The sequence below is a fragment of the Myiozetetes cayanensis genome, unplaced genomic scaffold, assembly GCF_022539395.1.
Source record: "Myiozetetes cayanensis isolate MyiCay16 unplaced genomic scaffold, myiCay2020 scf7, whole genome shotgun sequence".
Classification (NCBI taxonomy): Eukaryota; Metazoa; Chordata; class Aves; order Passeriformes; family Tyrannidae; genus Myiozetetes; species Myiozetetes cayanensis.
In genome coordinates this window covers 7,721,278-7,734,999 of record NW_026087964.1, presented here as the reverse complement: position 1 = coordinate 7,734,999, position 13,722 = coordinate 7,721,278, and the positions used below count along the sequence as shown (strand labels likewise).

Below are 13,722 nucleotides of genomic sequence, written 5' to 3'. Positions count from 1 at the left end.
TCAGAATTTGAATTCAGTGACAGAATTTCATAGTGCAATCAGATAAAGAAAGGAAAATAATGGGATTCTCAAAAGCCCACATTCTAGCAATCTTCACTACTAGTCACAAGCCAGCAGACAAGCCAAATGTAAAACAAGATAATGGGAGCAGACAATGAAAATTCTTGCTCAAAGGACTCTCTGCTGGCGTTCAGTGATTTCCCAGCAGTCCTATTATTAGGGTCCCAAGTCCCTGATCTTTCTGTTATTAGTCAATGACAAAAATGCACTTGCCTAAAGGCAGAGAAAGAATTATTGTAGGCATGGATGCTATTTCTTAAGCACAGGAAGGAGGAGGCATCACCCGGTTATAATGCCAACTTAAAAATTAATAAAATTATTTCATGCTGTATTGGGTTTACTATAGTATAAACTGTAATTCCGTAGGAAAATGCACTTTGCATGTCAAATCAGCAACTACTTTACATTTTCCCCTTCTGCTTTGGACAACTTCCACTGCTAATTGTGGAGTTTCCTCTTTCTAAAAATCTCATCAGAAAGAAATTCTCACTTTATTAAAGAAACAAAGGAATTCAGTATTTTCCTAGGTAGGCTTACATCAGATGATATGCAACAATAACAATTTTGGAGACTTATGCCACTAACAATGATTTCTCCAATCCAAGGAAAAACCTTCTTGTCATTCCCTTTGTCTGCTTTCCTGCAGTTACACCCTGGCAGACTCTCACTAAAAGGTACAGTTGCTCAATATTATTTTGTACCTTTCTGAACTATGTAAAACCACTCTTTAATATTGACCATAACAAAACAGCCCTGTGAAGTGCTGTGGTACACACAGAGCCATGCTTGAGTCCACTCCTCCTAGAGCTGATAAGAGCCCTCTGGAATCATACACACACTTTTTGCTGCTTCATTGCACTGGGTGGAGCTGAACTGAACAGGGGAAGGATTATTTTGGCAGACTGCTGTAACGAAGTGAATTGATCTGGGATGGTCATGACCACGTTATAGTTGACCCTAGAGAATGCAATCAGAGAAAAGTGACGTGTGGAGAGCTCTTCTCCACTGGCTCACTGGGAGAAGGGTACAGTCTGTACTTTTAGTACCAAATAGTACAGCACTGAGTGACACTACTCACATAAGAAGTTCAGAGCTCTAAAACAGCAGGTGAGATGTTTGCTCCACAGACTGCTTGGCAGAAGGGGTATGTGAGCTAATCCCTGCAAACTGCAGTTCAAACATGGTGGGACAAGTGGCTTATGGATGCAACACCCAGCACTATGTCAAAATTCTTTTCCCAGGTAGAGTAGATAAAAACTTGTTCATCCCAGAGCTCAGGAGTGTTCCTAAACTCACTAGAGCTGAAGGAGTTAAGACGAAAGTTTATAAAGCAGGGGTGACAGTAGCAATAAATGTTATATGATGTTATAGGATTCTTACATGCTTCTCTCCTTCCTACGTACTTCATTACAGCAAAGATTATGGTTTTGTGCTGAAACCTTGGGAGTGCTGAGGCACTAGCAGGGCTGATGAGAGAGGTGACCAGAGTACCAAAATCCTTACAACTATTTATTTCATGTGTTCAGGCAGCCTGTCAGTTCTCTTCTTCCCTTTGCACGCTGAGTATCTGCCATTTCCAGTTCCTACTCCCCATCCCATGTCATGAAGTCATTAATTTTTAATGAGTTATTAACATGTAAAGAGCTGCTCTAAGGTACCAAGTGCTCTGTAAGTCACTGATGATGACTTGCTAGAAGAGCACACGCCTCTTTAGCTGCACATTTATAACTCAAACTTTAGCTTGAGCATGGGCACATCGCTGCTATGTTGTCTCTGGGCAACTCTGCTCCTGGCTCAGCTGGTTGACTGGACCAGCCAGGGGATGCCTCCTGGCCAAGGTCAACTCCACAATCACACCTTGGAAAGCTGCATATCTTCATTTCATGCATCTTTACTTTCATGCTATTTACATTTAGGTCTTGCTCTGGGTTGTTCAGATCCTATCTCACAGAGGGAAGCACTTAGACCTCAGTAGGAAGCAGCCCTTCCCTACAGCAATGTGCAGGGAAAGGGCTGGACTAGTTCATAAATACTGCTTCCAAGTTAACTCCCTGAAGAGAAAGAAGAACTTAACTAGTGTAAATGCAAAGACTGAGACTACTTAAAGCACACTCAAACCAAGCTAAGGTTTGATCCCTATTTGGCAGAGTATTTTTTCTTTATTTGGTTGTTTTTCTTTAAAGCTGGCAGAAAACCCCAGAACAGCTGTTTTTTTGTAAAAGCTGGTATGTCAGGAAACTTAGCCCAAATGACCCCAAGTCTCAAAGACGGATTTCACCCTTTGCTCTCATAAAGTACAATAAACTTCAGGGCAGTCTGAGTTTGCACTTATATCTTGGAGCCTGCAGCTGTGCTGACCATAAACCAGACAGGAATCCCCAAGTGCAACTACAGCAGAGCTAGTCCCATAATGCTTAAAAAGATATTACTGTGGTAGGAAGAAAAAAGTTGAAGGATTTTAAAAGGGTTGAAGAAGTCTAGAAATCCCCAAACATCATACCTCTTCAAGGCTAGTTTTGCTTTCCATGTAATTCAATCAGTATTTTAGTTGTTTCTTTGGGGCAGACAGTCATATGGGCCTTGCACGTGTATCTCTAATTGCCCTTGGGTTGTAGAGAAAGCAACTGTTTACAGGAAGCCTTCATTACAACCTAATTTTTTTTACACTCAAATCACTTTTAAAAGTTACATAGTTGTACTATAAGCAAGAGAACACAAAAATGAGAGAAGCAGAGAAGATGAGGTCAAAGAGGGGACAGCTCTCAGCAAGATTTTCCACATATGCAAAATCTCGACTCAGTGTTTTGTAAACAACAATAAAGGAGGAGATCCAAAGGGATGGGAAGGAAATTGGAGTGTTGAGAGACTGTGAGGCTCAGTCATTGCAGACAGTCAGACAGGAACAGTAGTGACCAGGAAACTAATTGGAACCTGCATTAGATTAACTTTGGGTTTGTTGGATACAGCTCAATCCAGATCAGCTCTGGAATAATTCTCAGGACGTGGTTGCCACAAGGGGGAAGGTGTATTGATGGTTCTAAGCTGCAGCCATGTAGAAGTCAGTGGGTGGGATGCTTTTGGGGTCAGAAAAGTTGGTATGGAGTCAGTACACTTGCACGCCTCCTGTCCATGGGAACTCATGGTCAGTTGACCAGCATAAAAGTGTATGCAACACCAAGCACTAATCTCACTGATGTCAAATAAGACCATTATGTACTAGAAGGTTGCTAATAACCTTGTTGAACTTCTTGAGATTCATACAGGGCTACTTGTCGAGTCTGTCTGGGTCCCTCTGGAAGGCATCCCTTCCCAGCATGTCAACTGCTCCACCACAGCTTGGTGTCACCATCAAACTTGCTGAGGGTGCAGTCAAGCCCACTGTCCCTGTCACTGACAAAGACCATTCCCAGTACCGGTCCCTGAGGTACAACACTCATCATTAGTTTACTTAAGTGTTCACATAAACACTTTTCAGAGCTCCAGGAAAAGAAGACCAAAAAACTGAAAAAGGCAAACCAAGGACAGCAACTCCCAGAGAAGATGAAAAGTTTACAAGACACAGGAACAGACAAACTTTCCCAGAGAGAGAACAACTCTTCTTTTCCCCAGAGGACACTTGTTTTGTTTATCTGAGTTTTTTGCTGTGTGCTTTCAGCTGTCTGCATGTTTAGGGGCTTGTTTTCATTAATTTCTGAAGTGAGAGACTTTTAGGTTTTTTTTGATTTGGGTTTGTTTTTTTAAGGTCTCCAACTGTTTTTTTTTCCCTTTTAAATGAAACCTTACTTGTTAAATATGCCTTTTTTCAGAAGAAATAACTAACCTTGGAAATAGGATTGTTTTTGTAACCAGGTGGGGTCCCACCCATCTGCACTCAGCATTATTCATACTGGCCTGAATCCAGAATTTTCCCTCAGACTCTTCAGGGTGGATTTCATTCCTGTTAAGCTCAAAACAAAATGCTGTGGCCTGACCTAGCCTCTTCTCTCCTTTCAGCTCTCCTGGTTCTTCCTGAAGGAACCACCATGCACCCATCATTCCCTCTCTAAGGAGACTCGCAGCTTTTCATGGTCCTAATGGCAAACACATGGTGCAGGCAGAGGGATCAGGTGAGGAGAAGAGTTCTGTATATTCACAGAAGCTCCTCAGACTGAATACTTTATTCCTACTCCAAGAAGCAAATATTTTCATTTTCCAAAGGGTATTTCTTTTGATTATGCTGTATGTTAACAGAGCTGAAAATCACTGAGCTTCTACCATTTCCAGGTATTTATTTTCTTCGGGCTGTATCTCTTACAGCCAGTGACCACATCCAGTAAGTATTTCACTCTATTCCCTAGCATGGACTGGCTTACAAGAATAAATCCCACTCTGCACAAGGGCAATTTCTTTCTGTTTGATCTGTGCTAAGATGTAGCAGCAGAACAGCATCAGAGAGTGGCCCCTCTGCAGCTCAGCTCCCAGCCACCACTGCCCTGGTGACACTTGGCAGCCTTGCTCCTGAAGTCATCACTTTGCCTTTTACATTATCTCTCCTATTTTCAACCCCTGCCATTCTATTATTTCCTCACTGTGGCCCACCCCGCTTGCAGAGCCGAAACGATGTTTTTATGTTTGGTCTGACCAGCAGCAGCCAGCCAGCTACCGAAGCAGGAGCCCCCAAATGATGACACAGGACTCAGCTCCTCAGACCAACTCCTGCTGGCAACTTTCCCTCTCCTCCTCTTGATGGTGTGGGAACAAGACCACTTTTGGCTTTGACCTCTTAAAAGCCCTCTACCAAGTGTTTGTGCAGCGGTGGTGCCTGGCTGCTGGAACTCAAGGTCCAGAGTTTCAGCCCCTCCTGGCACCATCCATCCCCTGCTTGGGACAGAGATGCTGTGCAGGGACCAGGAGTTCTGATGCAGGCTCATCAGTGAGGACGAGCATCGCTGGCACACAGCACCTGACAGCACTGTCTAAAACCACTCAAGGATGTCTAATCGTCAAAACGTTCCCCTTGGCTGCCAAAATCCTCAGGGATAGCCCCAGTCTTTGAAGACAGACAACAGGCAGCATAATTTTGGGCAGGCTCCTTCTCCCTCAGGTTTGGAGCCAGTGCCCTGCCTAGTGCCAGTTCAGCAGCTGGGGCTGTAAAACCTGTCAAACTGACACAGCACATACAGAGGAAAACTGCAAAAGTCATTATTTCCATAACCCGCTAGCCAGTTCATGTGCCTTTTTTTCCTGACAGAGTAGATAACCTTTTGCTAAATGTACTTTGCATTTTATGAGCATTTTCCTTGCACCTGCTATTGTTCATTTCATGTGGCATTTCAAACTTCCTTCCCCAAATCTGATTATGAAGATGGTTTCTGCCAAGAATTGCCTGGTTAAAACCAACCAAATTGACAGATCATCCCCTACTGTTGGCCATCCACATTACCAGTTTGAAGCTCAGGGCCGTAATCTTTCACTTGAAAGTATAATAGTAAACATATTTATTTATTAGCAGTTAGCCATTTTTCTCAGAAAACCTGTGTGACAAGGGCAGCTCTAACATATATCACCTATACATACACATGCTCTTAATCTATATACATCTACATATATATTTGTATATATCATATATATATATACACAAACATATGCCCATGAAGGCAGAATTACACACTGGCAATTCTGCCTGTTCCCACTGGTTCTTGCTCTCTCATCTACCTGTCAGCAAGGACATTGCCTGCAAGGAAGTCAGGCACCAAGTGACAACCTGCCAACCTGTCACTATACTGAGCCCTGGAAAGGAAGGCAAGAAAGTTTTATCTATTGCAGCTGGCAAGAAAGAAGAGAAAAGGAATCAGAAAATGGTGGTGAACTTAGTGTAAAAATGAAAAAATCCAAGAACACAAAATGGTTTTAGTTAAACTCCAAAATCAGAACAAGGTTAGTAGGGAAAACCAACCACCCAAACAGAAAACAAACAAACACAAAGTGTTAATAATGTTTTGCATGCTGAAAAGGGAGATGTTGCAGCTGAGCAGTTGACCTTGGCCTCTGAAAGAGACCTAACGTAGCCAGCAAAGGCACACGTTACCACAAAAAAACAGCAAACCACTTGATCTGAGGAAGCTATGTTATTTCACATAAGAATCAGAGAAGTCTGAAAACACTTAATTATCCCCTAACATTTACATGTGCAGAAAACACCTAAATTAATCTAACTGCATCAATTCCTTAGTAAAAGTAATGCTGAGGATTAGAATGGGACTGAAGACCATTACTTGACAAAGGCCGAAGCTGCAATGGTTTATGATCTGCCACTGCCACTGAGTTGTAGTGGAAGGCTCTTCCACTGCTTTACAATCGTCATATTTTATTAATCAGCCCAACAGCACACGGTAAAAATAGAAATCTGTCTACAAAGCTGGCACATATGGGGAAAGCTCACTCCTGGTTGTTTTATTTTAAACAAACTCTACAGTAGCTCCCATTGTTTGTTTGTTTTTCCCTCTAGACTAGACAGCATGTGGCTTATGAGCCTCACTGATAGATGCGATAAAGCTCCTGCCAGATCTGATTGATGACGGCACTAGGAAGTGCTGTGAAGGTCACAGTGTAATTCCCTCTTTGCAGCTGCTCCTGGTAAAAAATGGTGCAGGAAAATAAAATCTGGATCCACTAATTGCTAATAACAGGGAAATTCCCTGCCTACCTTGCCTTCTCCTCTCTTCCAATTTTGAACAGGAATGCCATAAGCATGTGTAACCGATGAGAGACCAGATAAGTTTCAAAGAGACACTTAAACATACTTTAATGGACAAAAAAAAAAAAAAATCCAACCACAGCAACTGGCCAAATATTGAGCCTTTATACTTTGAAGACAGTGCAGAGTAGTTTAGCCTCATGAAAGCAGCATATGAAAGAGCTTTTACCATTTGCTTTTCTGCAAAACTGAGATAACATACCACTACACATTCCCTATGAAGGACTGCTATCTCTGAGAGTGCGAATACATGAATTAAGCTCCTTTCCCAAAGTCCATCCATTTTAAATGAACCAGGCAAACATGCTTATTAGAAGTGACTACCAGCAAATCAGAGCATCAGTCAGTCAAGTAGGACACCAAAATCCTCTTTCCCGTAAGTGTTGAGAGGTGATGAGGAGAGTGATAAGAGACTCTAGAGAATTCACAAACATGATATAATGACAGTCCCCTAATGAATAATATATATATTCAGTGCAATTCATAGCAATTACCTCACATACACAAAGTGTTGTATTTCTTGGGGGTAAAATGCTGTTATCTTTGAGACATCAGCTACATTACAGATTAAATTTTAAACCACTTGTGTACTCTTTTCTGGCACTCACTATTAATGGCTGGAAATATTTTTATTCAGCATTTTGTACTCATAAAGATTCTGGCACAATAAGGCCATTAACAACATCTGTCTTAGAGAAAGACAGTCTTTATCACTCAGCTCAGAAATACATGATGGCAGAGAGATGCTGGCAGCAGAAATCCCCAAGATAGTAAAAAAATCCCACTACTGTGTCATTATGAAAGAAATAATACCCTAATTTTTTACTTTTTCAGTTTAGGAAAGATATTTAGAGAAGACAATCCTATGCAGTTTGGTTATTTTGCTGCCAAACATGCACCATCAATTTTTAAAATACCACTACATACAAAGAGCAGTAACTATACAAAATCAAACTGACCAGATAAAGTCCTCTTAGGAGCCTCTTTCCTACATTTCTTGATGAACACTGGTAAAACATACAACAGATATTGATTCATCCTTTTCACAGCCTAGTGTATTCTCCAAAGAATACTCTAAGAGAGGTAATCACCATCAGCTCACTTGGACATTGCTGTGTTAAGGGTGCTCAGCACCTTTAGCAGTCAAACCACATGTCACTACTGACTTTCAGCTAAGGTGGCAGAGGAGTAACTAATGGCAGAAAACTAGTTTTCTGCCATTCAGGATTTAATTTCTTGCCTTATCTCTGGAAAATAGGGATTATGTCCCAAAAGATTAATTTCTTATCTGCTATGAGATATCCCCCTCTGCACAAACCCAAATTATGTTCCTGCAATACTATTCATTAGCATTACTCCCATCACCTGTCTTTCATGACCTAGAGAGTCAAGAGTTAACTTTTAATCAGAGTATCATAGAATCATAAATGGTTTGGGTTGGAAAGGACCTTAAAGATCTTCTAGTGGAGCAAGAGCAATTTAACCTATAATAGTACAGATAGTATTTTACAGAGTGTATGTATATGTATACATAGTATTTCACAGTGCTGATGTATATGTAACAAAATGCAGGAGCTTTATGTATACATAGATGGGTAGGTGCAGTAAGATAGTCAGGTTGGTGTAACCCCTGCATACCACACTCAGGGTCAACCCCGTGCAATTGTAGCTACGTGTTTTCCTACCTGCTCATACTGTGTTGACAGACTGTTCTCAGTATTGCTTTTTGCAGACACTCCCTCAAAAGACATCTGATATGGTACTGAAAACTTAAATTGATCTAGGGTCAGCTTAGGATGCATCACAGTAGGAAAATAACCTTTAGAGATGTACAAATACATTCAAGACCTGGCTTTTTCAATCCTTCACTGAAAGTTCAGAGCTCACAGTAACTGCAGTCCTTTGGCTGACTTTCATCTTCCTAGTATTTTTGTTGGGTTTGACTTTAGAGTTCAACTGTGAGCCTAAGAACATTTTACATTAGGAGTATATTAACCTGGAATAATATGTACTGAGTGTAAAACACACTCACCTGCCCAGACCAGACAGACAGTTACTGTGCCAGATGAAACCCTATATGAATCAGGGAAGTCCGAGTCACACCAGTAGCCAGGTGTCACTCACATCCAAAACCGGTTGAACTGCGTAACTGGAAGGGATGCATAATTTTGTTGAAAAATTGCCATAGTAGGATTTACTGTGACTAAACCCATAATAGATTGAACTAAACTGTACAGGAGTTTGGAACCACGAGTCCTCGCATCCCACCCTCCTGCTTTAGCAAGAGATCTCTTGCAAATGAATATTAAGTATATCCCTCTCTCCTCCTCCTCGCCCCCTCCTCGTCAAACAAAGAGCGCAGCTTTGAACAAAGCAGTTAACCAGGCAGGCTCCTGGATACCACACTCCCATTGAAGGACCTATCAGACACAAAACTTTTGAAAATTGATGGAAATTAAATCAGTGGACTCCAGACTGCATCAACCAGCCCTGAACTACTGGCTCTTTGTCCAGAGGTAATGTCTCAAGGAAGTCGGCAGCAAGCAGCAGGGCTAGACAATTCCTGATCTGAGCTTACAGCAGGTTGCCTTTGCACCACTGAAAGGAATAGCACAGTTAGTCATATGTGTATCAAATACACTCTATCCCCACTGAGACTTCAATATTTGATTTTGGTTTTGTGTCTCTGACAGTATTCCTTCAACTCTGAGAGTTTCAGGAGATGAAAATGAAAACCTCCACTAAGATTGTAAGATTTGAAAATAATGTGAGTGGCCGACCTATTGAAGCGCTGCATTTTACCCCCTGCTGTTACCACTGCTTCAAGAAATACTGCAATTTCAACCCCACAGATCTTTCAAATCTCTTCATCTAAAAATCTACCTGAGACCTGGGAGCACCACTAACACCTTGACTTTTGCTGACAAATTTCCTGGGAAGTGCCAAACAGTGTGACATATCACCAAAAGGCAGTGAATATCTGCTCATTGTTCTGCTTTCAGGCTCATCACTGCAATCACTGGCTATCCTGACACACAAAGCAAAGATGCTTCTTTTCTGAATCCACTTCAAGTTCTTCTTAAACCTATGTGGTACCCTATAGCCCCAGAAAGACATGACACTCTCCCTCTGGCTCTAATGCAGGATTTGCGCTTCTTCCACCCTAGTTCCAAAAGGAAAAATTGTTCAAAAGGAGAAAGTAATTGTTCCGTTCTTCCCATGGCAACCACCAGGAGGCATAAGGGATGACTGAAGGGCACCAAGTGCCCATATAGGAGAGCAATGATGGATGGATCCATCTGGCCGCCAAGCTGTTCCCTTGTGCCCCTGCACCGACCATTCTCAGAGAGGTAGACAAAAAAAAGCTTCATAATACTGTTATTTTCATGAAAGAAAAGAGTGGTCCTGTAACACTCGGAGTAAACAGCAGCAGAGCACCTGCAAGGGCAGCACACTAGCTATGGAATAATCATACTTGTTATGGATACCTCTGAGATCCGAACCAAGCTGTGCTGTGACATTTTTTTCCCCATGGAACAAAGAACTGCACAAAGAACAGCAGAACTGGTTGTCTTAGGAAGTCCTGGACTGCAGTACATTGTTTAATTGGATGTTTCTGGCTTTGAGATTTATCATTTTATAGTTGGATCTCAGCTGCAAAGTTCAGTCATATGATAAACAGAACAGGCACAGGCACACCAAGTGTTTGCATCAAACCGATCATATAAGATCCAGAGGGGAGATGAGCTAAATACTTCTCTGCTCCTGACATCTGCCTTGTCTTGCCTTTCAGAGTGTGCATTCACTAAGCAGCACTGCCCCTCAGGGCAGGTGTATTTAAGGGTTTCCGAGAGATACCTGCCTGAATCCGCTCACCTCCTGCCACTCCAGAGCTTTCAGGTTATAAAGCAACGCCTGCTTTTGGCCGTTTATCTGGCTCTTTTGCCGCCCATTATTTTCCTACCGCCTAAATCTCCGGCAAGTTTCCTCTAACCCACACACACAAGACACAACGGGCGTAGAACCGGCAAAGTTGAGTTTCCAAAAAAACCTCCCAGTGGAAGAAATCGAACCACGTCGCTGTGACCTGTCCCCCCCAGCTGCCAATGGCAGGCAGCTCCTCAGCTCGAACCTCCGTTCAACAGGAAACCAAGGAGGGGGTCGGCCCGGGAAGCCAATGGGATGGATCTGGAGGGATGGTTCTGTTCGCCTTTGCCCTGACTGACTCCAGGACTGTAACATGATGCAATTTCTCGGCTATGATGAAACGGGATCAAATGGCCAAGCCTGCAGACGGACCACCTCTGCCCACCCCAAAGGCAGGAAACAAGGAAGCTCGCAGCCATACAAAACAGCAGCGAGGCTGCCTGGCTGGTGCCTTTCCCGGGAAGGGCATGCAAGTTTCGGGATGGCGGACAGAGGGCTTCGTTCCGGACGATCTCGGCCGGATTTCTGCTCTTTCGAAGCCCGGGCAGGGGCCGCCCCGTGCTGCCGGGGAGCCGCCGCCGCCCGGTGCCCGGGCTCCCTCCCAGCTTTTTCCATGTGCTGCTCCCGGCCAAGAAAACCAGCGAGACTGACTGCTTTTTTAGGCTTTTTTTTTTTTTTTTTTTTTTTTTTTTTCACAGTAAGCTCACAGCTTTCCTAGCACGGGGCTGCCTGGAGCAGCAACGGAGCCGAGGCTGAAAAAGCCCCATTTCTGAACGCAGCCCTTCCCCTCCCTCTTTTTTTTCCCCCTCCTCTGTTCCCTGCCCGCCCGCGGAGCGCGGCAGGGATGCTGCCCCGGAGCGGGAGGGGGCCGAGCGGGGCCGGAGCCCTCCTACCTTTGACGCCGTCCTGCCGCGGGTGGCGGCACAAAGCGGCCCCGCGCAGCTCCAGCGCCGCGGAGCGCTCCCAGCGCCGCGCCGGGAGGGGACGGGCACGGCCGGGAGGAGCCGCCAGCCCGCCCGGTCCCACCGCCCCCGGCCCGCCGGTCCCCGCCCCGCGGGGAGGGGACACGGCCGAGGCGGAGCGAGCGGAACAAAGGAGGGGGGGGCAGGGGTGGTCCCCGCAGCATCCCCGGGCAGGGGTCGGGGTGTGGCAGCCGCCGGGTGTAGGGCAGGATCGGGCAGGTGTGCGCAGCAGCCCCCGGGGGCGCAGCTTCCCCCTTTCCCCGGCAAGGGCAGGTGATCCAAAGTGCTGCTCCCTGCGAGGCAGATCAAACCTGGATTTCCTGCCCCTGAGTAAAGCCTCCTTGGAGGACGGAGACTTGTTTCCCCGAGTAAATGCTGAAATAATGCGATATCACAGCTGGAGCCTCAGTGCAGCCCATGCCCTTCCCGTTCATGCCCAGGAGATGCTGTCCCTCCGGCAATGAGCAATCCAAAGCGTGGATTTGGAACTTACTCAGCAAGTCGGCATTTATCTAAATTTTAAGCCCTTTTGTTAAAATGGTGTAAAATCATGCACAGACCCAACATGGATTTAACATCATCTTAGTTTAGCTTGATACAAGCCAGATTTAAATCAAGAGTGAAAAGTGAGACTAAAATCTATATTGATTAAAAGTACTAAGAGCTTAAAGTAGGCTTTAGTTTGTAACAGAATTGTTCATTGACCGAGGGCAGGCTTCCATATGGGAAACCTTGGTATACAGGCTCCAACTTTGACAAGTTCATGTATTTATTTTCCTCTCTCTCTATAAAGAAATTGGAAAACTGAGGTCACAGAATAATGTAAATAAGGGAAGAACTTTAGTTAAGGCAACAGTATTTCTTTATCTTTAGTCCACTTGAGTGCCAGAGCATCTTTTCTTTTACTTCAACTCTTAACAGTTAGATGCACAAATGTTCTCTTGTGAGAAATATTTGGGAAACATTCTAGATGTGAGTTCATCATTCTGTACAAGCTTGTAGCTTATGCTGTTGTACATCTTAGAGTATGCAACTCATTAAGCATTTTTAATTTTGGTAAATAAAATTTGGTTTGTTCTGGCCAGGTTTAATGTGCTCTTCTGTCCTCTTTCATTATCCTTAGTCATTCCAACAGGGTGATACCAAAGTAGCAGGTTCAACCAGGGAAAAATCTATTTAGTCAGCATTTACACTGTGTGGCCACTTAGGATATGCATGAGGTCTCTGTAGCCTAAAACAGGAGAGCTGAATTCACAGCCTAACCTTTTCAGCACAAATTATTTAGCCTAAAAATCTCACTTTCAGCTGTTCCCTTTCTTGTATGCCTTTGGGTATGGGCAGGGAATGACTTGCCTACTGAATGAGCTCTTATAGCAGAAGCCTGCTCCTACCTGCCTTTTTTCATTCTGCTTGTTGGGAGCTGGCAGGAGGGGGTTTTGAAGTAGTTAGAAGTAGTGATTTTTCAGGCAACATTAAAGAGCTTAGTCAGTCGTGAAAAAATTAAACCGTAGCTCCTCTTCTCCACAGTTCAATTGCTTGCAGCTATTGCTGTATTTGAGCTACTCAAGTTGTTATTGTGACCTGTAAAATATGATCACCAGGAAGAACAATCCAAAACTCTGCTGTAAAAGCACAGCCCTTGACTGCTGTGGCGCATGCAGTGTAATCCGTGCACAGTACCACTGTTAGTATGCTTGCAGTGAGCCCTTCCAGGATGTGCTGGCTTTACTGCCTCTGTTTGTTTGTTGTTGTGGTTTTTTTTTCTTTTAATGCACACATCACATAAGGTAACTTCAGCCTCTGCCTGCCCTAAGACATGCACTGCTGTGGTCTGTAAGCAGGGTGCTTGGTTCTAATAACAGCACACAGTATTTCTTCCACAGAAATATTTTGAAGATGTTAGTGAGCTGATCAGCAAAGAAACAACGATGAGAAATAGTCATCACAAGACTGGCAAGAAAATAAGCACTTTATGCCCTATGCCAGATGTGAAAGTGAGATAACTAGGGGTTTGTCCTAAGGCTGTTGGAGAGATTG

At 43.8% G+C, this 13,722-nt stretch overlaps 1 protein-coding gene across 5 annotated transcripts in view; it reads right to left on the bottom strand.

The window, feature by feature from the left end:
* Positions 1 to 11,749, bottom strand: part of AFAP1 (actin filament associated protein 1) — a 116,933-nt gene extending 105,184 nt beyond the window's left edge. The window contains exon 1 of one of the 5 annotated variants that reach the window (XM_050337684.1): positions 11,617 to 11,749. The gene's annotated coding sequence lies outside the window, so the exon portion shown is untranslated. Of the gene's footprint in view, positions 1 to 8,828; positions 8,940 to 11,616 lie in introns of those variants that run through there. The other 4 variants (XM_050337683.1, XM_050337686.1, XM_050337685.1 and 1 more) reach the window with 4 other exon arrangements.
* Between the last annotated feature and the right edge of the window lie 1,973 nt (positions 11,750 to 13,722).